General features: G+C 36.1%; 2 pseudogenes; both read right to left on the bottom strand.

Annotated features, from left to right (window-relative positions):
- LOC132800048 (DNA-directed RNA polymerase subunit beta''-like) overlaps nt 1–27515 on the bottom strand; it is an 81924-nt pseudogene that overhangs the window by 31634 nt on the left and 22775 nt on the right.
- Nucleotides 2–27515, bottom strand: LOC125420512 (photosystem I P700 chlorophyll a apoprotein A1-like; annotated as a pseudogene).

Below are 27515 nucleotides of genomic sequence, written 5' to 3'. Positions count from 1 at the left end.
ATTATCCTACTGCAATAATTCTTGCTAAGCAGAATGCCCATGTTATGGCAATTCCACCCAGAAGGTAATGGGTTACTCCTATAGCACGTCATTGGACAATGCTCAAGGCTCTAGGCTGAGTAGCAAGAGCAACTTTTAATTATGAGCCTAAACGATGGATTCAATAAGTTCTTGCCAATAGCCACGACTGCTGAATAGAAACATTAAACTAAAAACCCATACAAAATGAGCACCTAGGAAAAAAAGGCCATATGCAAATAATGAAGAACCATTGGACTGAATTACCTAGGATGCCTGTGCCCATAAGAAATCGTGGAGCCACCCATTAATTGTAATGAAACTTTGCGCAAAGTTACCTCCTATGATATGAGTTACCACTCCTCGATCACTTATACTACCCCAAACATCTGACTGCATTTTCCAACTGAAATGGACCGCAATTGAATTATACATCTAGAATAGCCCTAAGAAGACATGATCCCAAGTGGATACTTGACACGTTCCCCACTTCCAGGCCCATCACATGGGAAACAAAAACCAAGGTTTGCTTTATCTGGTTCCAAACGTGAATTACGAGCAAATAGAGCACCTTTCAAAAGTATCAACACCATCACATGAATCGTAAATGCATGAATGTGATGTACCAAAAAATTGGCGGTTCCTAATGGAATAGGTAACAAAGCAACCTTGCCGCCCATGGCCACTAAATAACCACCCCCCAAGTTAAACTGGTACTTATTGTTAAACTAGGGGCCATTGCACCAGGTGTTAAAGCATGGGTGTTTTGTATCCATTGAGCAAAGATGGGTTGTAATTGTATAGCAGTATCTGAAAACATATATTCGAGATGCCTAAAGCGCTTATAGTATCATTCTGAATATACAAACCAAAGCTGTGAAAGCCTAAAAATATCCATACCCAGTTGAGATGTGATATGATTGCATCGCGATGTCTAAGGACACGATCTAATAGATCATTGTATCGAGTAGTTGGATCATTGTCTCTTACCATAAAAATGGCTGCATGCACAGCAGCACCAACTATGAGAAAATCCAACAATCCACATGTGATGTGTGAATAATGAAAGTTGTGTCCCATAGTCAGTAGCTAGATATGGAAAAGGTATCATCGAATACATATGGTGAGCTACAACAATGGTTAAAGAGCCCAACATAGCTAGGTTAATAGATAATTGAGCGTGCTATGACATTGTTAGGATCTCATATAGACCTTTATGACCCTGGCCAGTAAATGGGCCTTTATGAGCCTCTAAAATATCTTTTATGCCATGACCAATGCCCCAGTTGATACTATACATGTGACCTACTATTAGGAAAAGAATTGCAATAGCTAAATAATGGTGTGCTACATCGATCAGCCATAGACCCCTGGGTACTGTATCTAATCCTCCATAAAAGGTAAGAAATTTCGCATATTTTGACCAATTCAAGGTTCAGAAAGGGGTTGGTCCCTCAGCAAAATTGGGATAAAGTTAAGCCAAAAGATCCTGATTCAAGATAAATTCATGAGGAAGTGGAATCTCTTTAGGATCTACTCCAACATTTAGAAATTGATCAATCAGTAAAGATACATGTACTTGATGCCCTGCCCAAGAAAGAGACCCAAGTCCTAATAGCCCTAAATGATGATTCAACATAGATTCTACATCTTGGAGCTAAGCCAATTTTGGAGCAGCTTTGTGATAATAGAACTAACCAGCAAAAAGCATTAAGCCTGCAAAAACCAATGCACCAATTGCAGTACAATAGAGCTGTAATTCACAATTCCAGATGCTCGCCAAAGCTAAAAAAACACTAGAAGTTATTTGTATTCCTTGGAAACCACCACTTACATCACCATTCCATATTTATTGACCCACTATTGGCTAAACTACCTGGGCATTAGGCCCAATGTGAGTAGGATCGCTTAGCCATGCTTCATAATTGGAAAAATGAGCACCGTGGAAATACATACCACTCAGCCAAAGAAAAATGATAGAGAGTTGGCCGAAATGGGCACTAAATACTTTTCAAGCGATCTCTTCCAAAAGAAAAGGTTTTTTAGATTAAAAAAAAAAACCAATTGCAGGTTTCCCTTTTTGTTTTGAACAAACAACATTTCTTTTTTTTGGTTTTTTTACTTCGCCCTTTGTGTTAATTGAAAAAACAAATAAAAAAATGATTCAACCTCAAAGCCAGTTGAATGCAGTGGATAACAGCGAAACCAGAGAATTAATGTGTATTCGAATCATAGGAGCTAGTAATCGATGATATGCTCATATTGGTGACATTATTGTTTCTGTAATGAAGGAAGAAGTACCAAATACACCTCTAGAACGATCAGAAGTGATCAAAGCTGTAATTGTACATACTTGTAAAGAACTTGATACGAACCTAGGACGACCTGCGCCTAAACCCGTACTATATTAGCCCGGATCTAATTATGTTGAAGTTATAATGGTAACCTTGACCCCTAACCAACCTGTGATTAGAAACCTTAGTACATAATGAAGATGCCACAATAGGTGATGGAAGGCCTATTGATAAGTCAAACTAAAATACTTATTCACTAATGGTGTTTTAGGTGTTCAAAAGAACAAAGAGAGATGCAATCTCACAAAATAAATTCTTAACATTATTAATGGTGTGTTCTTTCTTAAAAACAAGCCCTTTTATAGGCTAAAATAAAACAAAATAAAACCCTAAAAACAAAAGGGAAAACCGGCCATGCTTGTTGTTTCCTGATGTGCCCAAATTTTCTATCTCCTTTCCTAATCTAATTTTGATTAATTAATTCCTTTATTTTGAATTAGAAATTAATTAATTTACAAAGAAATAATAAAAATAATAACTTTCCTAAACTTATTTTTCCAGCAAATAAACAAATAAAAACCAAAATTTAAAGGTAATTTCCTAAAACAAAAGGTAGAAATCAAATTAGGAAACTAAAATACTATCTTTTTGATTAAGTTGACTTTGACCAATCTTCGACCAATTTAAGCTCAAATCAGAGTCCATATGCTTTGTAGGATGCCAAGTACAATTTCCATGGAGCCCCACACGTTGCCCTTGCCTGGAGGAAAGAAAAAAAGCCAACTCAGTAAAATGCAGTAAAGTCAGCAGGTAATACAGCAAAACCAGCCAATTTGTCATGCCATGCGTGCAGCCCCTTTTTGGTTGCCTTTGAAGCTACCTTGACTTGATTCCATGACCTATTAGACATATATATTGAATCCATGAAGCATTAGAACCATTTCATGCTGCCCAAACTCCATAAATGCACCAAAACTGTTACCCGGGTCCGTATTGACTTCCACCACTTGTATGCTCAAAACAGGTCTTGGGTCTTCGGGTATGGACAAACCCCCTTGAGAATGAATTACTCCATGGATAAAGGCAACAAGGTTGTCCTTAAAACTCTTAACTTGAGCCCTAGTGATCGGCCCTGTCTTCATCCGTATCGGGTGAGGACCCCAGCGGGTTGTCGGTTGTACGGGGTTCATGCGGATTTGCATCAGAATTCAAATGTGAGACTGGTATGATCATACGATATGATGACAATGCTGTGGTTGTTATTGATCAAGAAGGAAATCCAAAAGGAACTTGAATTTTTAGTGTTATCGCTCGAGAATTAAGACAGTTAAATTTCACTAAAATAGTTTCATTAGAACCCAAAGTATAATAAGAAGATACCATAACATAATTAATATAATTAAAATAGTTATAATATTTAATTGAGTATTTAATTGAAATTGATTGAGATTATTTAGTAAATTGAGATTTATTATTAGTAGTAGATTGGTTGTGTCTCATGTATATGCCTTTAAGAATTCATAATTAAAAAATAAAGAAAAATAGAAAAAGAGCATGCTGACTGTGTGAAAATTCGAGTACAATAATAATCTGAGTTTATCATGAATAAAGACACTATTGATGACATAATAACCTCTATACGAAATGATGACATGAATAAAAAAAAAGAACAGTTCAAATACCATCTACTAACATTACTAAAAACATTGTTAAAATCCTTTTACGTGAAGGTTTTATTGAAAACATGCGGAAACATCAGGGAAACAACAAAGATTTTTTGGTTTTAACCCTACGACATAGAAGGAATAGGAAAGGACCATATAAGGCTGTTTTAAATTTAAAATATATCAGTCGGCCTAGTCTACGAATATATTCTAACTAACAACGAATTCCTAGAATTTTAGGCGGAATGGGGATTGTAATTCTTTCTACTTCTCGGGGTACAATGACAGACAAAAAGGCTCGATTAGAAGAAATTGGTGGAGAACTTTTGTGTTATATATGGTAATCCTTCTGATATGTGAATTATATGCAGAGCTTTCACATTTGTAGAAAAAAAAAAAGCGAAAGGGCTGTTTTCTAATATCACCCCTCCCGTATTAGTTGATACCTCAAGGAGTTTGACCTAAAATGAAAGAACAAAAAGGATTCATGAAGGTTGAATTACTGCATGACTGCCCAATGGTATAGTTTCAATTCGTTTAGATAATGAAAATCTGATTCTAGATTATGTTTCAGGAACAATTATAAGTAGTTTTTTTATAAGTATATGACGAGAAAATTGAAGCAAAAGTTAAGCAAGTCGTTATGATTCAACCAACGGACGTATAGTTTATAGACTCCGAAAAAAGATTCCAATGATTAGATGGTTTTTTCAATTTTAACATTCATTTTTGGGGTATACAATTTTAAGTTAAAAATTTCAAGCAACTTATTTTCTACCAATAAAGAAAGTTAGAATTAAGTTAAGGAATGAAATATGAAAATAAAAGCCTCTGTGTGTAAAATTTGTGAAAAATGTCGACTGATCCATAGGCTGGGATGAATTATAGTAATTTGTTCCAACCCGAGACATAAACAAAGACAAGGAGAATCTTTCTAAACAAAAAAGGACTCTATAAATTCAAAGGAACTGTTGTACAAATATAGAAATAAAAATAAAGGATCTGTTTTGACATGAAATGGATATATCCATATATCTCTGACTTATATTTATGAGATGATAACATATGGCAAAACCTATACCAAGAACTGGTTCAGGTAAGAATAGATGTATTGGTTCATGTAAAAATGCATGTAGAATACAAAAGGAAGTTATTCATGTTCAAACAAGTTTCAACAATACTACTATTACAGATGTAAGGGGTCGGGTAATTTCGTGGTTTTCTACCTGTACTTGTGGATTCAAGGGTACAAGATAAGGGATGCCATTTACTGCTTAAACTGCAGTGGGAAATGCTATTCGGACAGTAGCGGATTAAGGTATACAATGGGCAGAAGTCATCATAAAAGGCCCCGATCTCGGAAGAGATGCGACATTAAGAGCTATTCGTAGAAGTGGTCTACTGTTAAGTTCATATGAGATGTAACCCCTATGCCACATAATGGCTGCAAACCTCCTAAAAAAAGACATGTATAAAAATAAACATTGAAGATATTTCAAGAGAAATAAATAAATCAATGATCTGATTAAATAGTATTACTATGGTTCATGAGAAGGTAACAGTATCTACTAAGACATTGTAGTGGAAGTGTGTTGAATCAAGAGTAGATAGTAAGCGTCTTTATTATGGACACTTTATTCTGGCTCCACTTATGAAAGGCCAAGCCGATACAATAGGCATTGTGATGCGAAGAGCTTTGCTTGGAGAAATAGAAGGAACATGTATCACACATGCAAAATTTGATAAAATACCGCATGAATATTCCACCATAGTGGGTATTAAAGAATCTGTACATGAAATTTTAATGAGTTTGAAAGAAATTGTTTTAAGAAGTAATTTTTATGGAACTTGTGATGCATCTATTTATGTCAAAGGTCCCCGATATGTAACTGCTCAAGACATCATCTCACCACCTTTGGTGGAAATCATGGATAATACACAGCCTATAGCGAACCTAACGGAACGAACTAATTTGTGTATTGAATTACAACTTGAAAGGCATCACGGGTATAATATAAAAATGCCAAATAACTTTCAAGATGGAAGTTATCCTATAGATGCTGTATTCATGCCTGTTTGAAATGCCAATCATAGTATGCATTCTTATGCAAATGGGAATGAAAAACAATAGATACTTTTTCTCGAAATATGGACAAATGGAAGTTTAACTCATAAAGAAGCAATTCATGAGGCTTCCTAGAATTCGACTGATTTATTTATTCCCTTTTTACATGCAGAAGAAGAAAATTTCCATTTAGAAAAAAACTATAAATTTCCATTTAGAAAAAAACTAACACAAAGTTACTTTACCCCCTTTTACTTTTCATGATAGATTGGCTAAACCACGTAAAAATCAAAACGAAATAGCATTGAAATCTATTTTTATTGACCAATTAGAATTGCACCCCAGGGTGTATAATTTCCTTAAAAGGTCCAATATACATACATTATTAGACCTTTTGAATAACAATGAACAAGACCTTATGAAAATGGAATATTTTTGCATAGAAAATATTAAACATATATTGGACATTCTAGAAATAAAAAAGCATTTCGCATAAATTTTAATGGATTATTTCTATTTTTTTCTTAAAAAAAAAAGAATAAAAATGAGTTTTGAATCATTAGCACATTCTATATACTTGGAATGAATCCAAAATTTGTTGAAGTGTGGCAATTTTGCCACTTGATGGTGTATGTCACCGGCTAGCATGCACACCTTGGTATCAAATACTTTCCTTTTATGAGTTTATATTTTTTGTATGTTTTTAATTGATGCAAGGTATATTTTGATAATGTTTTGTGCCTAAGTTATGTATGCAATAGTATAGGCAAAATTATGCACAAAAGAGTAGGAATGTTATGCTTGAAATGCCTATGGTGCTGGATTCATAATTTCCAGCAACATAGTTCCACTATTTATCTTATATTTTAGGTTGCAAATGGATTTTTGGGCTGAAATTTTGAGGGATGTCTACATACATACATATAGGACTATGGTTCAAAGTTCAAGTCAAAATGACATGTAAAAGTCCATTTTCTATTCCAAATAAATTGCTATATCTGATGGGCCCAGTATGCAGAGTATGGGTCAGTTTTGGAGCTGTTTGGCCCATGATCCGGTTCCAGAACTTTCATAGCTGTTGGAAAAATATATATTGATGACTAAGGATGCTTCAAACCAAGTTTCATAAGTAGATACAAAGGGGAACTAAGTAGGTGAAGCTAGTTTGATTGTTTACCCAAACTAGTTAAACAATAGGAATAGACATGTTGCAGCTGGTTTTTACCTCTTTTGTGTATGAAAATTTAGGTGTTGACCATTTTACTTTTTAAATTTCGAATACTTTACTCATTTTGTAAGCTCTCATGCTTGGCATGTGTGAACTAATTGTAATTTCAAGCTTATATTGTAAAATGAATGAAATGGCTACACATCTAAGCCTTATTTTCAAAAGCCAACGTTGTCCCCTTCTTCTCATCTCTTCTTCAACACCTTAGAACACTCTAGGAACCCTAAAAACCAGAAAACACCATAACCAAAACCTAAAAACACAACTAACACACAACCATTCCGAAGAGCATCACCAAAAGCTTGCTTGTTGCTAACACTTCAAGCTAGCTTGCTCTTGGTCATAACCTTCTCACCCCAACAAAGTGGTATCAAAGCAAGGCACATTTTTGTGAGATTTATGAGGTTTGTGGGCTGGTTCGTTCCTTGAGAGTGAAGAGATACTTGAAAGCACAAATATATTTTCATATTCCTTCATACTCGAAAGCAACATTCACATGGCTTCTTCAAGTTTTTCAACTCCTTCTCCTCCTATCTTCAATGGGGTGAACTACGACATTTGGAGTATCAAGATGCAAGCCTACTTGAAGGCTTATGGTCTTTGGGAGGTCACCATAAATCCCCAAGAACCCGAGCCTTTGAGACAAGGGGCAACGGTCAACCAAATCAAGCACCATGAGGAGGAATTGGCTAAAGGTTTCAAGGCTCTCATCGCCATTCATTCTTGTATTAGTGATACCATTTTCACAAGGATAATGGCATGTGAGAGTGCCAAAGAAGCTTGGGACAAACTTCAAGATGAGCTCCAAGGGAGTGCAAGGACAACGCAAATGCAAATCCTTAACCTAAGGAGGGAGTTTGAGACTACCAAGATGAAAGACAAAGAAACGGTTGAGGAGTTCACCACAAGGCTTCTTAATGTGGTGAATCAAATTAGGGTGCTAGGTGAAAGATTAAGTGACCAAAGGATTGTGGAGAAGGTGTTGGTCTCCTTGCCCGAGAGGTTTGAAGCTAAGATATCTTCATTGGAGGAGTTAAGGAACCTAAATGAAATTTCCTTATCCGAGTTGGTGAATGCCTTGCAAGCTACGGAGCAAAGGAGGAGGATTAGACATGAAGAATCAATGGAGGCTGCATTTCTGTCTAAACAACATCAAAAGACACAAAATCAAAAGAATAACAAGCTTAAGGTCATAAAGGAGAAAGGTGAAACTAGCAAACCCGAGAGGAAGTCCTATGAACCTTGTCACCATTGCAAGAAGAAAGGTCGTCATCGAAGAAGGTGTTGGTGGAGGCCGGATGCATTTTGCCATAAATGCCAACAAAAGGGTCATGTGGAGTGAGTATGGAAGGCTAACAAGAAAGATAAGCAACAAGCAAATGTTGCTAAAGATAATGCAAGTGATAGTGAATCCGAAGAGTTGTTTGTTGCTACTTGTTTTAGTAGCATCAAGAATGATGAAAGATGGATCATTGATAGTGGAGCAACACACCATATGTCTCACAAGCATGAGTGGTTCACAAACTTGGATAGGAGCAGCCACAACAAAGTTAAAATTGGAAATGAAGCCTTGATGGAAGTGAAAGGCAAATGAGATGTGGTGATACACACCACCAAAGGTATCAAAACTATCCATGATGTTCTCTATGTACCTTCTTTATGTGAGAACTTACTTAGTGTAGGTCAAATGCTTGAGAACAAATATGCATTACACTTCTCAAACATGACATGCACTATAGTTGATCCACATGGAAATGAATTAATGTGTGTTGGAATGAAGAATAAGAATTTTAGGTTGAATATGGATGAAAATGGTGCATCGGTTGCATTGAACACCAAAGTTAAGAACACCTCTCAACTTTGGCATTAAAGACTAGGCCATGCTAGCTTTAAGTCATTGGTAGGCACACATGAACTTGTTAGAGACATGCCATTGGTGGAGAAGCAAGAACATGTGTGTGAAGTGTGTCAAAAAGGAAAGCATACTAGGCTAGCATTTCAATCTTGTTCTTGGAGATCAAAGGAGAAGCTAGGACTTATACATTCGAATATTTGTGGTCTTATGAGTGTTCCATCCTTAAATGGCAGCAAGTATTTCATAACTTTCATTGATGATTACTCAAGAATGTGTTGGGTGTATTTCTTTGAAAGAAAATCACAAGCTTTGGAGAAGTTTGTAGAATTTATGAAGTTAGTGCAAAATCAATCCAGTTGCACTATAAAGGTGCTAAGGACGAACAATGGTAGGGAATACACAAGTGAGGCTTTCAAACAACTTTGTAAGGATCATGGTATAGTTCATCAATTCACTACAGCATACACACCACAACAAAATGGTGTATGTGAAAGGAAGAACCGTACCATCATGGAGATGGCTAGATGTTTGTTGTTTGAAAGTGGCTTGCCAAAGAAATTTTGGGCCGAAGGAGTTAATACATCCATCTACATCCAAAATAGGCTTTACTCCAAGTCTTTGAGGAGTAAAACCCCATTTAAGCTTTGGTTTGGATATAAGCCTTCTCTTGATCATCTAAGGGTATTTGGAAGCATTTGTTACATCCTAGTACCACAAGAGAAGAGAGGAAAGCTTAATGAAAGGTCACAAGTTGGTGTCTTGGTTAGCTATAGTGATGTGACCAAGGGATATAGAGTGTATAACTTGAAAACCAAGAAACTTGTGATAAGTAGAGATGTGAAAGTTGATAAGGAAGCTAAATGGGTTTGTAGTAAGGAGGAGTTCGCTAGTATGGATGAAGACAATCGGCTTGAAGCTCATGATAATGATGAGGAACAAGGAAATGATGAAGGTGTTGCCCATGATGATGAATATGATGAGAATGAGCTAGAAATCTCCATAGGGGCTGATTTGGAGATTGGTGATGGTGTAAGAGGCACAAGACCTCTTAATGAGATTTATGAAAGGTGTAATGTGGCATTGAGTGATCCAATCAATGTCCATAAGGCTATGGCAAGAAAAGAGTGGAGATAAGCCATGCAAGATGAAATCGATGTAATAAACAAGAATGACACTTGGAGCTTGGTAACAAAACCGAAGGGAAAGAATGCTATTGGGTGAAGTGGATATTTAGGACCAAGTACAATCCAGATGGGTCTATAAATAAGCACAAGGCAAGGCTCGTTGTCAAAGGATATGAACAACAAGTTGGTGTGAATTATGGAGAGACTTTTGCACCGGTTGAAAGGATGGAAACCATAAGACTTCTCCTTGCAATTTTAGCACAAAAGTCTTGGAAAGTGTATCACCTTGATGTGAAGTCAGCCTTCTTGAATGGAGTATTGAAGGAGGAGGTCTATGTTATGCAACTCGAAGGTTTTGTGAATAAAGGAAGTGAAGAGAAGGTATACAAGCTACACAAGGCCTTGTATGGCCTTAAACAAGCTCCTAGGGCATGGTATGCCAAGATAGATGATTTTTTTGACAAAGCATGGATTTAGGAGGAGTCCTAATGAGCCTACATTGTATATTAGGACTCATGGTTGCATGGTGTTGGTGTCCCTTTGTGTTGATGACCTCTTAGTGACCGGTGGTAATGAGAAAGAAGTGAGCAATTTTAAAAGTGAGCTAGAATTGAACTTTAAGATGTCTAGCCTTGGAGAGATGAAATACTTTCTTGGAATTGAAGAAAGCTATGTGAAGGAGCATATTCATATCTCAAGAAAGCTATGTGAAGGAGCTTCTCAAGAAGTTTGACATGGAGGATTGTAATAGCGTTGCCACACCTATGAATGAAGGCACCAAGTTGGTGAAGGATGATGATTCTCCAAAGGTAAATCCTTCCGTCTATAGAAGTTTAATTGGTAGCCTTTTATATGTATGCTCTACTAGACCGGATATCATGTTTAGTGTAGCTGTTTTGTCAAGATTTATGCATAGTCCATCACAAAATCATCTTAGTTGTGCAAAAAGAATCCTAAAGTATTTGAAAGGTACTAATGATTTTGGTATATGGTACAAGGATGGCATGAATGAAGCTTTGCTTGGTTATAGTGATAGTGATTGGGCTGGTTCTTTAGATGATAGCAAGAGCACATCGGGCTACATTTACACTCTTGGAAATGGTCCTTTCTCATGGAATTCCAAGAAGCAACAAACCATTGCACAAAGCACCGCAGAAGCCGAGTATATTGCTTGCTCAAGTTGTTCTAATCAAGGTGTTTGGCTTAGGAAATTATTGGAGGACTTGAGCTTGAAGCAAGAGGAAGCCACGGTAATATTGTGTGACAATACTTCAGCAATAGGAATTGCATAAAATCCAGTCTAACATGGGATGACCAAGCATATACCGGTCAAGTATCATTCCTTAAGGGAATTTGAAGCAAGTGGTGAAGTGAAGTTGGAGTATGTGACCTCCGAGGAGAACTTGGCGGATATCTACACCAAGCCATTGGGAAAGAAGAGATTTGAGATATTGAGAGGACTTCTCAATGTCTCATACAAAATTGCCAAGGAGGAGTGTTGAAGTGTGGCAATTTTGCCACTTAATGGTGCATGTCACCGGCTAGCATGCACACCTTGGTATCAAATACCTTCCTTTTATGATTTTATATTCTTTGTATGTTTCTAATTGATGCAAGGTATATTTTGATAATGTTTTATGCCTAAGTTATGTATGCAAAAGTATAGGCAAAATTATGCACAAAATAGTAGGAATGTTATGCTTGAAATGCCTATGGTACTGGATTCATAATTTCCAGCAACATAGTTCCACTTTTTATCTTATATCTCAGGTTTCAAATGGCTTTTTGGGCCGAAATTTTTAGGGATGTCTAAATACATATATAGAAGACTATGGTTCAAATTTCAGGTCAACATGACATGGAAAAGTCCATTTTCTATTCCAAACAGTTTGCTGTATCTGATGGGCCCAGTATCCAGAGTATGGGTCAATTTTGGAGCTGTTTGGCCCATGATCCGGTTCCAGAACTTTCCTAGCTCTTGGAACAATATTGATGACCAAAGATGCTTCAAACCAAGTTTCATAAGCAGATATAAAGGGAAACTAAGTAGGTGAAGCTAGTTTGATTGTTTACCCAAACTAGTTAAACAATAGGAACTTAGTTCAAACCATATGCCACTTTTTACTATATTTGGAATAGACATGTTGCAGCTGGTTATTACCTCTTTTGTGTATGAAAAGTTAGGCGTTAACCATTTTACTTTTTAAATTTCAAATACTTTACTCATTTTGTAAGCTCACATGCTTGGCATGTGTGAACTAGTTGTAATTTCAAGCTTATATTGTAAAATGAATGAAATGGCTACACATCTAAGCCTTATTTTCAAAAGCCAACGTGGTCCCCTTCTTCTCATCTCTTCTTCAACACCTTAGAACACTCTAGGAACCCTTAAAACCAGAAAACACCATAACCAAAACCTAAAAACACAACTCACAGACAACCATTCCCAAGAGCATCACCAAAAGCTTGCTTGTTGCTAATACTTCAAGCTAGCTTGCTCTTGGTCATAACCTTCTCACCCCAAAAAAATTGAATTGAATAAATAAATGTATCTAGGGCGAATTCACTTTGAAACGACTATTCCCTAGATACACACATTGTGTTTTTTTATTATTTTTTATTTCACAATTGAATCAATTTAAAAAAGACCTAAAGTTAGGATTTATCAATAGGTAACATTGCTCCAATACCCAACCAAAAGGCTACTGCGGTACCAATCAAAAAGACGGTTGTCCCTATTGGATGACGAAATGGGTTTTGGAATTTATTAACATTTTCCAAAAAGGGTACTGTTAATAATCCCGCGGGTATGGAAACCATTAAAAGAACACCCAATAATTTATTGGGCACTGTACGAAGAATTTGAAATAAAGGAAAGAAATACCATTCAAGCAATATCTCCAAAGGAGTTGCAAATGGATCCACAGCTTTGCCAATCATTGATGGTTTTAGAACCGCTAAACCTATTTTACACGCAATAGTACCTACAATTACTACCGGAAAAATATATAAAAGATCTGACACGAACCTAGGACGACCTACTCCTAAACCCGCATTATATTAGCCCGGATCTAATTATGTTCAAGTTCTAATGGTCAAACTAAAATAGATGATGGAGGTCCTATTGATAAGTCAAACTAAAACACTCACTCTCTAATGGTGTTTTAGGTGTTCAAAATGAACAAAGAGAATTCAATCTCACAAATAATTTTCTGTATAAAATTCAAGCTTCCTTCTCATTAATAAATAAGCCCTTAAATAGGCTAAGATTACAAAGCAAAAACCCTAAAAAAATAAATTCAAAACCGGCCACCTATAGGAATTAAGAGACTTGGCCGAATTCTAATACTTCCTAAACTAAGTTTCCTAAACTAAATTTGATTAATTAATTCCTTTATTTTGAATTAGGAATTAATTAATTTACAATGGAAATATAAATTAATAACTTTACTAAACTTATTTTTCCAGAAAATAAATAAATAAAAACTAAAAAGTAATGGAAGTTTCCTAAAATAAAAAGTAAAAACAAATTAGGAAACTAAAATACTAGCTTTTTGACGAAGTTGACTTTGACCAATTTGAATTCCAAATCAGCTTCAATATGCTTTGTAGGATGCCAAATAAGCTGAATAGAAGTCCCACACATTGCCCTTACTTGTAAGAAAGAGAAAAAGACAACTCAGCAAAATACATTAAAGCCCGCATAAAATACAGTAAAAACAGGCCAAATTTGAAGCTGTCCGTACAACCCCTTTTTGAATCCCTTTGAAGCTGGGTTGACTTGATTCCATATCCTCTTAGACATGTGTATTGAATCCATAAAGAGTTGGAACCATTTATGCTTAGTGTCCATATTTGCAGCAAAATCGCTACCCAGGTCCATACCGGCCTCCATCACTTGTATGCTTAGGATAGGTCTTGGCTCTTTGGATATGGACAAGCCCTTTTGAGTATGAATTATTCCCTGGATAAAAACAGAAATATTGTCCTCAAACATCTTAGCTTGAGCCCTAGTTATTGGCTCAGTCTTCATCCGTATCGATTCAGCACCCCAGTGGGTTGTCGGTTGTGCAGGCTTGGGCAGAATCACATCAAGATTGTTGGGTCATGCGGGCTGTCCATAATAATTATGCCCCATCCCCTTAGCCAACTTAGCTCTTAATACAAGATCATTCAAGTCAGGTTTTTTTGTTATTAGGATAGGTGAATTATTATAGATCCATCCCCCAAATGAACTGGACATGATAATTTTTCTTCATCCGGCTCGAGCACGAATCAAACGAACCAAATAGATCCATATAAAAAATGAAAAAATTCATATGGTATCCACACCTATATGAATGATTCTATGTAAGAGTAAGAAAAAAATTACCAAATTTTCTTTTTCGGAGTTTCAACAACCATCCATTGTAAGGAATTCAATTCTTACAGATAAATGCTCAATACCCGAGTAGGCTAACAAATCATGAAAAAGTGCTTTCTGGGCCATCTCAGACCTTGCAATTGGACTTTATCCCCAAGAATATCAAAACTTTTTACATACAAAGGATTTACTTGTTACTAATCTAGTTTAGCCCCTATTCTTCTTATTCTTCTTTAGATCCTTTGTTTCACTTCGATAGTATAATAAATCGAGTCAATGCAGAGGAAATGAATACATTTCCATACTATTAAGTAAGTGAAATATATAGAACATACTTCGAGATTATGTCACATCACTTCACTTATTCTTTCTACTAGATCTTACGGAGCCTATTCATACACAACATGATCGAGTCTGATTATAGAAAAGATTCTCTTCGAACGAACTAGCCTATACCTCTGTATAGGGCTTACATGGTGGTTGGAACAAAGACACATTTTTTTATTTTAGTTGTGAATTCAAATGTGGCAGATAAGGGCATATATTCTGCACGGCCCAATCAATAGTTCAAGTCACACACTCCCATAATCCATTTTATCTTTGGAAAATTCACTTCAACTATGAGTGTCAAAAAAATAAAAATAATACACTATTACATTTTTGTGGAGTTGAAGAGAAATATCCAAATACATGTCTTATTCGTTTCAATAAGACATATTTGTAGCAATGAAATATTATTGGTCCTACCTCAATTGATAAATGATTGATTAAAAATAGCTATGATATAATATAGTTTTTTATATTATTTACATTATAAATTACATTACATTATATTATAAAAGGCCAGAAATCACTTGCTTATGTATCATTAGGAAGTGCATTAACATGAATACGGTAGTAAGAAGAGGTAATACAAAAGTGTGTAAACTATAAAACCAAGTCAAAGTGGATTGTCCCACACTAGCACTTCCGTACAATAACTCAACCAAGGGCGATCCTATTACAGGAATAGCTCCTAGCACACCTGCTACAATTTTTACTGCCCAATAACAAATTTGGTCCCGAGGTAAGGAATAACCAGTTGCACCAAAAGATGCGGTCAATACATCCAAAACCACACTTGTAACCCAAGTCAATTTGCGAGGTTTTTTAAAGCTGTCAGTGTGATACACATGAAATACATGCAAGATCATCATTAGGATCATCATACTGGCCAACCATCAATGAACTGATCGGATTAACCAACCAAAGTTAGCTTCAGTCATTATATACTAAATAGAAGCAAAAGCCTTCGTAACGGTCGGACGGTAATAAAAAGTCATAGCAAAATCTGTAGTTACTTGTACTAAAAGACAAGTAAGTGTAATTCCGCCTAGACAATAAAAAATGTTGACATGAGGAGGAACATATTTACTGTTGAAATGTGGTGATCTTGCCATAATGTGCAAGGTAGTTCGGTTACACTTGCACTCTTTTTTTTGCAACATCAAAGACCAAACATTATTTATGTTTATGCATTTTATTTTATCTTGTAATGTTTAAGAACAATATCCTTTTTGTAATGCCCTAAGCTCATTATCTAGCTTAAGGCCTTTTTTGTCTAGTTGCTGGAATTGTATTTCCAGCAACATAAGTCCACTTCCTTGGATGCCGTTTGACGTAGGTTTGGTATTTGGACCTGAATTTTGGATATGATAAACTAGATATGTAGAGAAAGAAGCTTCAAAACGAATGGCCCAATTTGGATCTGGGAAGGCTGAGTTAAGCCCAAAACAATCTGACCCTTGTGCAGTGTTGTTGCCCAGAAAACTGGGCAAAACTGCCTCGGGTTTGATTACTTGTGAATGGGTAAATGAACTTTTTTTTATCTGGTTTTTGGATAGAACATAGTTTAATATTCAAAAAGGCTTCCCTCCAATTTTCAAGTCAAATGGAGCTGGTTTTCAAATTCAAATGCCTTAGACAAGCTGAACTGTCCATTAAAGAAGATTTCTTGCATGCCCAGCACATTGATTAGAGTTAGTTAAGGTAGTTTAGCTTGTTTGGTTACTTTTAATACTTTTGTATTTATTGCTCAATATGGCAGCATGCCTTATTGTCTTTTTGATGTATTTAAAAGTATGAAAATTGTAATGAAAAACGTTGAGAAAGAAAATATTCAAAAACAGATTTTGAAAAACAACATTTTTGGCTCTCTTTCTCTCATCTACTACATTTTGGTTTCTTCTTCTTCCCAAAAGCTAACAACCTTCTCAAGAACCCTAAACCTCCATTAAAACCAGAAACAAAGCCTAAAAAAACCAAAAAAAAAAAAACAAAATCAAGAACCAAGAACCAACAACAATCATTCTTGACTAACACCTTGAATGATTGTGCTCTAGGGTACAACAGCATAAACCTACACCAAATTCCATCATTTACTAGTTATATCATCTGCAATTGCCTGAATCTCAAGACTTTCTTCGAACCAATCATAGATTTTATTGGGATAGGTGAACGAAGCAGACCCCCCCGAGAACCGTATGTGAGAATTTCATCTCGTACGGCTTAAACAAAAACACCAAAATACTAGTTCTACGGGATATATGTAATAGAAAGTTAAGCTTGAAACTTCTTAATCCTCCGATTCAATCGTTTCTGAAGATACAAAAGAATAAAAATCCGAAAGTTCTTTCTTGTTGTTATAATGCCAAAATATCAAGTCAGCTCATTTGTCTCTATGGTGATGATTATAGGCCTCTTGAATCTTCTTTTTACCAGTTTTATAGTTTTTTTTATTGTGTGTAATGCGCCTTTAACTACTGCTTTCTTTATTATTTATATTGATAGGAATTCTCTTGTTAAGACCCTATGAATTGGTTAAAACCCTAGATTCATACTAGAACCACGATGATTCAATAAAACCTTTTCTTTACAAACTAATTCCAAAGATTCCTTGAGTAAGAACTGTTGGATTATCACTTATTCAATGAATAACTAGAATGAATAAAATTCCAACGACACCATTGTCCTTTGATCAAAATAAGCATAAATAGGAGTTTGAAAAAATAAAAATATTTTGATTTATAACTTCTAAATCTAACTTTTTAAAAAAAATGGAAGTCCAGACACGTGGTCTGAATATGAAGGATGAATCTGACGAAGTAAAACCATCTCTATCAAGATGACAGTGCATTCCTTGTAATATCCATAGGACCAATTATAATAAGTCACCCACTCATACTCCATAACTACAAAAACAAAGAAATTTCACGATCGAACTACCCAAATATAATGGGATAAAAATCAAAGACCTAAATGTTTCACTTTGTATTGAAAAGCTAGTTACTAGTTCTTGTGAATCTAATTCATTCCAATTTGGTCTAGTAAAATGGAAGAATTATAAATCTCCAAAATAATAGAGAGGAATATGATGCGAACCCGCCCGAGCTCACATCACCGACAACTCGCTGGGGTACTGATCCGATATGGATGAAGACTAGACCGATCACTAAGGCTCAAGCTAAGAGGTTTAAGGATAACCTTGCTGCCTTTATCTAGAAAGTAATTCATTCTCAAAAGGGCTTGTCCATACCTGAAGATAAAAGACCTATTTTAAGTATCCAAGTGGTGGAGGTGGATACATCGGATACCTATACATCGGACATTTTATATCGGACACCTTTGCCTCAGACATCGGAGCCTTGCCTCGGACATCCGATATCGAACTTCGGACATCGGATGTAACTTAGCTCAGACAGACACCAGTTAGCTCGGCCAGACACAACTTAGCTCGGATAGGCCATAAGTTAGCTCGGACATCAGGCAGACATAAGTTAGCTCGGTTGAAGACATAATTCAACCTAGATGTCAGAGTCAACTCATTAGGTAATTTGCGATTGACTTTCTTTCTTTTTGGATTTCTTATTTATTTATTTTCTGAACAAATAACTTTAGGAAGGTTTTTATTTATTCCTTCCATTGTAAATTAATTAATTCCTAATTTAATATAAATGAATTAATTAATCAAACTTAGATTAGGAAAGGAAGTATAGTTTCGGCCAACTAGGTTTCTTTATATGTGTGGCCGGTTTTTCCTAGGGTTTTTAGGGTTTATTTTGTTTTTTTCAAATCCTATTTAAAGTCTTATTTTTTTCAATAAGAAGACAACTTTGATTTGAGTGAGAAAATACTAGTGAGATTAATTATCTCTTTGTTCTTTGAGAACACCTAAAACACCATTAGAGAATTGGTTGTTTTCGCTTGACGTATCAATAGGTTTTCCATCCCCTATTGTGGCGTCTACATTATACCAAGGTTTCTAACCACAGGTTGGTTAGGGGTTGAGGTCCATTCCATTAAAACTTGAACTTAATTGAGATCCGAGCTAATATAATACGGGTTTAGGAGCAGGTCGTCCCAGGTTCGTATCATTTGGTATCAGAGCTAAGTTTTGTTCAGGTTTGATCTATCTTTATTTGTTTTATTTATTTTTATGTTATTCTGCAATTTTAGCATTAGTTTAAGGTTGCATCCATCCCATACACGTTCTGCATCTTCAAAAAAAAAATATTCATTCCTAGTTGAATTAGGATTTCCTAGTTTTACTGTATTTTTTGTTTCCTAGTTTGTTGGTTGTCTTTCATCATTGTTCTTTTAATTTGGTTATTGTTGATTTTTTTCTTTGCTGTTTTAGTCTTAAATATTTGCATTCATCTATTTAAAAAAAAAAAAAGTTTGCGGCAACATTTAAAAAAAAAAAAAAAAACTGCACATTTGTGTTTATTTGGGGGTAACGGGATTGGTGAATTTTTGGAGTTGGAATTGCAAATCTGTTGTTTATTCTTGCTACTGCAGTTGTTTATGTTCTGTGAGTGAAAAAGAGAAGGAAAAAAAAAAAAAAAAGAAGAAAGCCGAATATAAAAAATATATATATATATATCGGTTTGTTGAAAATTGGTGTTGCAGTTTGTTGCTGGAAATTTCTTGTAGCTGCTACTGTGTTGATTATTTATTTCATATTTGGAGTTTCTGGAGAGTTATCTTTGCTGCTCGATAATTGAGTTTGAGTGCTAAATTATTTGGATTAAAATTAGTTAGAGGATTTGATACAAAAACTTGAATTACAAAGAACAACAACCAACACTTTTCTATATTTTTGTTCTCTTTGATTCTTGATCGTATTTGAATTTTTTTTCTAGAATTTTATTGTTGAACTCATAATCTATTACCATCTGGTCCAGTTCTTCAAAATTCCAAAGTTTTCTCATTAATTGGCTTTATTTTGTCTAGAAAAACCGAAAATAGGTATTTTCATTCCATTCGATATTTGTTTATTTTAGCTTACTGTTTTGTTGATAAGTTTAATTAAAACATACTAGTGATATAATTGTTGTTTTGTGGGTGTTTTAATTAGAACTTTGAGATAATTCATTGATTGGAAAAAGGCAAGAGTGTGTGAGCTTAAAAGAGGGTAAAAGCCGAAACAAGTGTGCAAACACTAGTGACGAGTCCTCATTTGAGTGAAACACGTAAGGGAGTGAAATTGTAAGGTCCTATCTTATTTCTATTGCATTATTATACTAACATGATAGAATCAAGAATGAGGAGAGGAGATCCACCTTTGAGGATCAATGAGGAGTAGTCCGTAGCATTCCATGGCGATGCTCGAGCTACCAGGAGCGGAGAACAAGTGGACATGAGAGCTGTTTTGGAGTCAATACAGCGGGTTGGTGCTCAAGTTGAGCATGTGAATCAAAGAGTGGGAAGACTAGAAGCCTCACAAGGAATGCCAAATACAAGAAATAGGCAAGAATTCCATGGAGGGCGAGGCCAAGGACGAGGAGGTCGCGAGAGACCGAGAAAGGAATTTGATGAGGAGCCATTCGATGGAGACTTTGAGGAAGGTATGGATGAAACTTTTGCTATCCAAGATAGACCTGGCCATGGAAGATATAGGAGGGAAGATACAGATGATGATTTGGGAAATATCAAGGTTAACATCCCACCTTTTGTGGGTAAAAGTGATCCCGAAGCTTATTTGGAGTGGGAAGAAAAAATGGAGATGATTTTTGACTGCCATAACTATTCGGAAGGTAAGAAGGTGAAGTTGGCAGCAATGGAGTTTGGCCATTATGCACTCCAATGGTGGACAAATGAGCAAAGCACTCGAAGGAGAGTTGGTGATGACTTGATCACAACATGGCGACAAATGAAAGGAGCCATGAGAAAGCGGTTTGTGCCATCACATTACGATAGGTTGCTGCATCAAAGGCTTCAATCTTTGTCTCAAGGAAGTAGGTCCGTGGAGGATTATTACAAAGCGATGGAGATGTTAATGATGAGGCTGAACATGAATGAGGATAGGGAGGCAACAATGGCAAGATTCCTTGGAGGGTTAAACCATGACATTGCCAACTAGCTTGAATTACAACAATACTTGGAATTGGAGGAGATGTTGCATGCAACAATTAAGCTTGAGAACCAATTCAAGAGGAGGGTTGTTAGTACACGGTTTGGAGGAGTTTCTAGCAGTGGAAGGACAGGTTTAAGTGGCTGGAAAAATAATTCCACTTATGAAAGCAAGCTGAAGCAGAAACTTGGTGAAGAAATTACCAACCGGTCAAGAAGAGAATTTAAAACCGAATCTGCCCAAGCCATTAAAGGTGAGGTAAAATCTGAACCTAAACCTCAAAAGTCAAAAGAAATTATTTGTTTCAAGTGCCAAGGAAGAGGACATATAGCCAGCCAATGCCCGAATAGAAGGATAATGGTAATTAAGGCTAGTGAAGCTGAAAGCGAACAAGAAGATGAAGGACTTGATGATGAGGCCGAACCATTGAACACATCAAATGTTGAGCTAAATTTGGTTTCAAGGAGAGTACTTGCCGTCTACAAAGATGAAGAGCAGATACAAAGAGAAAACATCTTCCACACTCGCTGCGAAATACAAGGTAAAATTTGTATCATGATTATAGATAGTGGGAGTTGTACCAATGTGATAAGTAATCTTGTAGTTGATAAATTAGGCTTGAAAATAATTAAACATCTAGAACCCTATAGGTTACAATGGTTAAATGATAGTGGTGAGATGAGGGTAAATAAACAAGCCAAAGTAAAATTTAGTATAGGAAGATATGAGGATGTAGTTTTATGTGATATTGTACCCATGATTGTTGGACATATACTATTAGGTAGGCCATGGCAATTTGATAAAGATGCTACTCATTTTGATCGAGAAAATAGTATTGTTTTCAAGTTCAAAGGGAATAAGTTCAAGCTGGAACCATTATCTCCTAAAGAGGTTTACAAAGACCAATTACAAATGCAACAAAGGAGAGAAGCCGAAAAGATAAAGGAAAAAGCAAGTATGGCACCAACGGCTTCACCATCCTTTTAAGAAGGTAAGAATGAGGTTTCTGACCAAGGTAAGGTTTCTAAGATTCATATTGAGTGGAAAGATCAATGAAAAGCCAAAAGAGAGGGGAAAGGAAGTGGCAAACCCGAGAGCTGGCAGAAGGAAGAAAAATCCGAAGATGTGCACCAGCCCAAGGGAAAAAAGAGAAAAAGAAAGAAAAGAAAGGTTAAGTAGTAACTTTTATTTTAGTTGAGGGCATATTAATAAAGTTATTGAGTGTAAGAAACCTTTACTGTTCATGATTTATAAAGAAAATTATTTTAATGATCAAACTAACTTTGAAGAACTTGAATTGCCAAGTTCAATGATTTCTCTTTTGAAGGAATTTGGAGATGTCTTCCCAAATGAAATTCCAAGTGGACTACCACCTATTCGAGGGATAGAACATCAAATTGACTTTGTTCCATGGGCTGCCATACCAAATAGACCAGCTTATAGGAGCAATCCCGAAGAAACAAAGGAGCTACAAAAACAGGTAAGTGATTTACTTGATAAAGGATACATTCATGAGAGTTTAAGTCCATGTGCTGTTCCTGTTTTGTTGGTACCTAAAAAGGATGGTTCTTGGAGAATTTGTGTTGATTTTAGGGCTATAAATAATATTACCATCAAATATAGACATCCCATTCCTAGATTAGATGATATGCTTGATGAGTTGCATGGTGTTTGCATGTTTACAAAAATTGATCTTAGGAGTCGTTATCACCAAATTAGGATGAAAGAAGGTGATGAATGGAAAACCGCATTCAAAACTAAATATGGGCTATATGAATGGTTAGTTATGCCTTTTGGATTATCCAATGCACCTAGTACTCTCATGAGGCTCATGAATCATGTAATGCGTCCATTTATTGGTAAATCTGTGGTTGTTTATTTTGATGACATTCTAATATATAGCCGAAATTTGGATGACCATGTGGAGCAACTTAGGCAAGTTTTGCAAGTTCTTAGAAAGGAAAGATTGTTTGCTAACATTAAAAAATGTGAATTTTGCAAAGATGAGCTTATGTTTCTAGGATTTGTAGTAAGTGCTGCAGGAATCAAAGTTGACCAAGCTAAGGTGAAAGCAATTCAAGAGTGGCCGGTTCCTACTTCTATCACCCAAGTGTGGAGCTTTCATGGCTTGGCAAGCTTTTATAGAAGATTTGTCAAGGATTTTAGTACCATAGCAGCACCATTGAATGAAGTTATCAAGAAGAATGTCGGCTTTAAATGGGGGGAAGTACAAGAAAAATCTTTTAATTTGTTGAAAGAAAAATTATGTAATGCATCTTTGTTAGTTTTGCCAAAATTTTCTAAGATTTTTGAAATTGAGTATGATGCTTTAGGTGTAGGTATTGGAGCTGTCTTAATGCAAGAAGGAAGACCCATAGCCTACTTTAGTGAAAAATTAAATGGAGCTGCCCTAAACTACCCGACTTATGACAAGGAGATGTATGCTTTGGTGAGGACTTTGGAGACGTGGCAGCATTATCTCATGCCAAAGGAGTTTGTGATTCATACGGATCATGAGTATTTGAAGCATATCAAGGGTCAAGGAAAGCTCAACCGAAGGCATGCTAAGTGGATTGAATTTATTGAAACCTTTCCATATGTGATCCGCTATAAAAAAGGTAAGAAAAATGTGGTTGCCGATGCATTATCCCGAAGATATGTACTCTTTTCTACCTTAGATGCTAGATTGATTGGATTTAAACAATTGAAAGAACTTTATGAGCATGATAGTGACTTTGGAGAAATTTTTAGAACCTGTTTGAAACATGGATTTAATAAATTTCACATATTTGAGGGATATTTGTTTAAGGAAAACAAACTTTGTGTGCCTAATTGTAGTATTAGGGAATTATAGGTTCGGGAAGGACATGGGGGTAGTTTAATGGGTCATTTTGTTTAAAAACTTTATCCTTGCGGCAAGAACATTTTTATTGGCCTAACATGAGGAGAGATGTTGAGAGAATTTGTGAAAGATGTTTGAAGTGCCGAAAAACAAAATCAACATTGAAGCCGCATGGATTGTATAAGCCTTTGCCGATTCCTACTTATCCTTGGGTAGATTTGTCTATGGATTTTATTCTTGGGTTGCCTAGGTCAAGGACAGGTAAGGATTCAATATTTGTTGTAGTGGATAGGTTTTCTAAGATGGCACATTTTATTGCATGTAACAAAACTGATGATGCATCCAATATTGCTAATTTATTTTTCAAGGAAATTGTGAGATTGCATGGAATGCTAAGAACTATTGTTTTGGATAGGGATGCTAAGTTCTTAAGCTATTTTTGGAAAACTTTGTGGGCTAAATTAGGTACTAAGCTTTTATTTTCAACTACTTGTCATCCACAAACTGATGGACAAACCGAAGTAGTAAATAGAACCTTGTCTGCATTGTTGAAAGCATTAATTAGTAGAAATTTAAGAACTTGGGAAGAATGTTTGCCACATGTTGAATTTGCATATAATAGGTCTTTACATTCAGCAACTAAATTTACTCCATTTGAAATTGTTTATGGTTTTAATCCTTTTACTCCATTAGATCTAACACCTTTACCTTTAAGTGAGCGTGCTAATCTAGATGGAAAACTAAAAGCTGAATTTGTAAAGCAGATTCATGAGAAGACACGAGCAAACATTGAGAGGAGGATCGAGCAATATGCAAAGGTGGCTGATCAAGGCCGAAAATCAATGGTGTTTGAACTTGGAGATTGGGTGTGGCTGCATTTAAGAAAAGAAAGGTTTCCTGAACAACAACAATCCAAACTCATGCCAAAGGGCGATGGACCTTTTCAAGTTTTGAAGAGGATAAACGACAATGGCTACAAACTTGATTTACCGGGTGAGTATAGTGTTAGTGCCACCTTTAATGTTGCTGATTTATCTCCTTTTTCTGCAGGTGATGACTTCGATTTGAGGACAAATCCTTTTCAAGAGGAGGGGAATGATGCGGACCCGCCCGAGCTCACACCACCGACAACTCGCTGGGGTACTGATCCGATACGGATGAAGACTGGACCGATCACTAGGGCTCAAGCTAAGAGGTTTAAGGATAACCTTGCTGCCTTTATCCATAAAGTAATTCATTCTCAAAAGGGCTTGTCCATACCTAAAGATAAAAGACCTGTTTTAAGTATCCAAGTGGTGGAGGCTGATACATCGGATACCCATACCTCAGACATTTTATATCGGACACCCTTGCCTCGGACATCGGAGCCTTGCCTCAAACATCTGATCTCAGACTTCGGACATCGGATGTAACTTAGCTCGGATAGATACCAGTTAGCTCGGCCAGACATAACTTAGCTCGGATAGGCCATAAGTTAGCTCGGACATCAGGCAGACATAAGTTAGCTCGGTTGAAGACATAATTCAGCCTAGATGTCAGAGTCAACTCGTTACCTAATTTGCGATTGACTTTCTTTCTTTTTGGGTTTTTTATTTATTTATTTTCTGAACAAATAACTTTAGGAAGGTTTTTATTTTATTATTTCCATTGTAAATTAATTAATTCCTAATTTAATATAAAGGAATTAATTAATCAAACTTAGATTAGGAAGGGAAGTATAGTTTCGGCCAACTAGGTTTCTTTATGTGTGTGGCCGGTTTTTCCTAGGGTTTTTAGGGTTTATTTTGTTTCTTTCAAAGCCTATTTAAAGCCTTATTTTTTTCAATAAGAAGACAACTTTGATTTGAGTGAGAAAATAGTGAGATTAATTATCTCTTTGTTTTTTGAGAACACCTAAAACACCATTAGAGAATTGGTTGTTTTAGCTTGACTTATCAATAGGTTTTCCATCCCCTATTGTGGCGTCTACATTATACTAAGGTTTCTAACCACAGGTTGGTTAGGGGTTGAGGTCCATTCCATTAGAACTTGAACTTAATTGAGATCCGGGCTAATATAATACGGGTTTAGGAGCAGGTCGTCCTAGGTTCGTATCAGAATATCGCAAAAAGGGCCATTGCAATACCCATCAAAGGAGTCGTTCCCCACCCAGGAGAATTCTGAATTCATTTCAATAAACTCCCTACAACAGTTCGACTTGGACAAGATCTAGAACTACTCTCAATAGTTTGTGTAGCCATAAATTGTATTTTATATTCATTGAGATCTATTGACTTTGTATACCATTCCGTTGTAAATAAATGATATTATCATAGGCCCATTGTGGTCTTGAAACTATATAATAATGGAAACAGCAACCCTAGTTGCCATCTTTATATCGGGTTTACTTGTAAGTTTTACTGGGTATGCCTTATATACTGCTTTTGGGCAACCCTCTCAACAACTAAGAGATTCATTCGAGGAACACGAAGACTAGTTGAAGTAATGAGCCTCTCGGTATTGAAAGGCTCATTACTTTCAATTGAGATAATGAAAAATCATTTCACCTTTTTAGTTGGAACTTTAGGTAGTTCTCGAAAAAGGATAGGAAAACAAAATTATTCCTCAAGTTGAGACTAAAAGGAATGTATAAACCAATGCTTGCATAGATTTGATCATGGTTTACATACAGTTATAGCTTCCATACCTGTTTATTTAGGATCATCTCCCAGATAAAGAAAAAGCAAGAGTCAAAGAAAAGTTAGCGATTCAAATAAGATTTATCTGGTACCCTACTCACAAAACTAAAAACGAAAAATAACAAAACAATATTCTATCAGATTACTTGTCTTTTTGTAGTTGGATCTCCAAGTTTTTGGAATGCTCCAAATTCTACTTGAGCATCCAAATTGGGGTCAATACCAGCAAAAACACCTCTGAATAAGCTTCTAGCACCACGCCAAATGTGTCCAAAGAAAAAGAGCAAAGGAAACGAAGCATGTTGAAAAGTAAACCAACCCCTCGGACTGCTATGAAAAACACCATTGGATTTCAAAGCAGCACAATCTAATGCCCAAGGTCCCTGCTGCAACATGATGAGAGGCTATTCCTCCCGAAACAATAGGATCAAAACCTTCCACACCCCACGTCAGATTTACAGATTGTACCCTTCCAGTTAGTCCATAAGGATCAGATACCCATATTCCCGAACCATACAATCCTGTTACATGAAATGCGCCAAAACCAAAGCAAGCCTGCCCTGAAGGAAATAAAAGAATTCCAAAGATTTTGGGCAAATCCAAAGAGGATTTTCCTGTACGTTCGTCATAAAATATTTCTAGATCCAATACACCCAGTTCCAGATAGCTGCCAAAAAGTATAGGTCAGAAACACAATATGTGCACTGGCCACACCTTCATAACTCTAAATACCCAGATTTGTTATAGTCCCTCCTATGATACTCCAACCGCCCGATGAATAGGTTATTCCTAAATGAGTCATGAAGGGTATAACACCCCTTGTCTCCACATTGTATCAACAATGGGGCTAGAGGGATCAAAAACCGCTAATTCGTATAGAGCCATCAAACCGACCCAACCAACATCCAAAGCTGTATGCAATATATGGACAGCAAGAAAACGACCGGGATCATTCAATACAATGGTATGAACATGATACCAAGGCAAACCCAT

This window comes from Ziziphus jujuba, chromosome 11, assembly GCF_031755915.1.
Source record: "Ziziphus jujuba cultivar Dongzao chromosome 11, ASM3175591v1".
NCBI lineage: Eukaryota > Viridiplantae > Streptophyta > Magnoliopsida > Rosales > Rhamnaceae > Ziziphus > Ziziphus jujuba.
Note: the sequence above shows the minus strand (reverse complement) of the source record. Positions and strands in the feature narration are given on the sequence as shown.